The sequence below is a fragment of the Pleurodeles waltl genome, chromosome 4_2 (assembly GCF_031143425.1).
Source record: "Pleurodeles waltl isolate 20211129_DDA chromosome 4_2, aPleWal1.hap1.20221129, whole genome shotgun sequence".
Lineage (NCBI taxonomy): Eukaryota > Metazoa > Chordata > Amphibia > Caudata > Salamandridae > Pleurodeles > Pleurodeles waltl.
The window spans coordinates 968048514-968051018 of NC_090443.1; the positions used below are offsets into that span (position 1 = coordinate 968048514).

The 2505-nt window shown below is 46.3% G+C and overlaps 1 pseudogene; it reads left to right on the top strand.

The window, feature by feature from the left end:
* Positions 1-1020: 1020 nt before the first annotated feature.
* LOC138294339 (U7 small nuclear RNA) lies at positions 1021-1075 on the top strand (annotated as a pseudogene).
* Positions 1076-2505: the final 1430 nt, after the last annotated feature.

Here is a 2505-nt window from a genome sequence, read left to right on the forward strand (position 1 = left end):
CACAGATTAGCGGGTGAGCCACGGCACGGAGAGCTCCTTTCACTGGGCAAGAAGCGGGTAAGCCTACCACGGCAAGGCTTATCCCGATAAAAATGGCGCTGTGTCGGAGGTGGCCTGGACGGCACCGCCCCTCCAGCGTTCACGCGACTGGACGGCGCGCCTCACCGCCTCTCACCTGCGGGTAGGATCAATGTTGTTGCGCCACACCGGCGGTGCACAAACCCGTGTTCCAGGTACGGGTCCCGGGTGGCACTGTGCCTCGTCCGTCGCGAGCGTATTGTCCGTGCCACGAACTCGGCCTCAATCCAGCCGATTGTCAGCTATTCGTCGGCAGTGCGACTCCGGCTGCGGTCACCGATGCAGCCCCCGGGCAGCCCTCTTAACGGCGGACGGACCCGCTCCAGGGGGGGCCCGGGCACCTCTAACAGGATGTTTTTCCGGGCCAGGGATAGGAGCTGCAGTTTATGCTGCCGCTCTGGTCGCCATCTTGGCCACGCCCCTCTAGGGTCACTACTGGTTATCTACATTTGCACCGTTTTCTTACCTTTTCTATGCCTATTACTGTTTACTAGTGTATATAATTAGTGTATTACTTACCTTCTACTGGAGGGTTGCCCTTCTATTATTTTCCGCGATGGCCGTTTGTTAGCTAATATCTGCTCTGTTCTACGTTTTTTAACCCTGTCCAGCATGGACACCACGCCTCTCATTCCAGTGACGTACAAAGAAATGGTGAGGCATTCTGCGACAGTTAAGCGTTTGGTTTGCTGGCGGCAGATCTTAGGTGTGGCGTGGCCACAGAACAAATATTTGCATATTTTCTCGCAGGGCCAACAACCTTTTTCCTTTGTTTCTATGTGTTAAATTGTCAATACTGTCTTTCGTTAGTACCCTCAGATCTCTGACTTCTTGCCATTCTACTAGAAGTGAATATGGTAAAAAAAAACGGAAAAGAAAAACAAGTCCTAATAGAAGTGGGTGTTACTTAACTCTACCCTTATGAATTTGAGCCTTTATATTCAAATCACAGTTCTTTGCTATTTGTCTAGAAGGTTTTTCTGAAAGGGAAGCCACCTTTTTATGTATGAACAATAGTATTAAAGCATTTTTAAAGACCTATATTCTAGATTTTATTACTGCTGATCATAACGATTTTTTAATAGAAAGTGGGTTATATATATATTTTTTGTTGATATTGTTATTGTTATCTATTGATATTATGCCAGCAGATGGTTTAGTAAAACACAATGGGGTACAGTGAAGCACATTCTTTGCTGAAGACTATACAATTTTGGCTTGGTTTGAAAGCCAAGAGGTTTTAGTCTAGGTTACTTTTATTCTAGATTTGCTGGCAACCAGTATTCTTTATGAGAAGTTGGCTTTCCAGGGATAAATACATGATTACAATGTGCTTAACATGTTCAGCAAAACAGACATGCATAGAGTGAGGTAGTGGACCTGAGACCCACATGCTAATGAAACAGACCACACATACACAAGCAGTATGGACACTTAAGTGACCATGAACTCGCACACCCAGGGCCTTTTATTGACAGGGTCATCTGCCTGGTGACATCTGGGTTGGATGTTTGTTGAGTGGGTATAGTCAATGCCCCTAGGAAGGGGCTGCTACATGACGAGTCCAGTAGGTTGAGCCCGACTGGAAACCCAAAGCAGTTCTGGCAGATTTTATCACACCAGTCCCCATATGCTGCATGTGAGCGAACCTCACCAATACAAGGGGAGACTAGGGAGGACCCTCCCTAAGAAAAGTTGGAAAAATGGCATAAATGGTGCTTTCTACAACACTTTCTTCTTAAAGATGAGCCCAAGTTTTTAAATTTTTACACAAAGCTCAAGGCAGCTTCTCCGTCTCATTAAGTGGTTTGATCTGGTCAAGTATGCAGAATGGTAAGTTGGCATGGAAGGAATAGCCAACAAATCCATGTTGGTTGTGGGAGTTGATGATATCATTAGCCTAAATCTTCCACCAAGGCAACAGAGCAAGCTTCTAATAAAAAATGCAAGGTTGAGATCTGCAGAGGAAGATCGAGACGAGCTGGCCACAAAGGCTAATGCTGATTTGTGCATCTCTTTTTATCAGCCTCCTCCCAGTGATAGTGAAAGTACCTGTAGGAAAGTAGCCTCTTTCTAGCATGGTAACCCCCATTATTCTGCCTGTCATTAGTGTGTTTGACTGTGTTCATTGGGATCCTGCTAACCAGGACCCCAGTGATTATGCTCTCTCCCTTCTAACTTGGTAACTGTACATTTTTCCTCCCAAAGTTGGCATACTGGTCCCCCCATGTAAGTCTCTAGTATGTGGTATTATGCATTGGGGTAGCAGGGGATCACTATGGGCTACAGCAGTTATTCTGCCACCCACAGGGAACCCATGCAAAGGGTTCTGCAGGCCTGCCATTGCAGTCTGCTTGAAACAGGTGTATGCACCCATTTTCGCTACAGGTCAGTGCACCAGTTCGCTATAAGTCACCCCTATGGTAG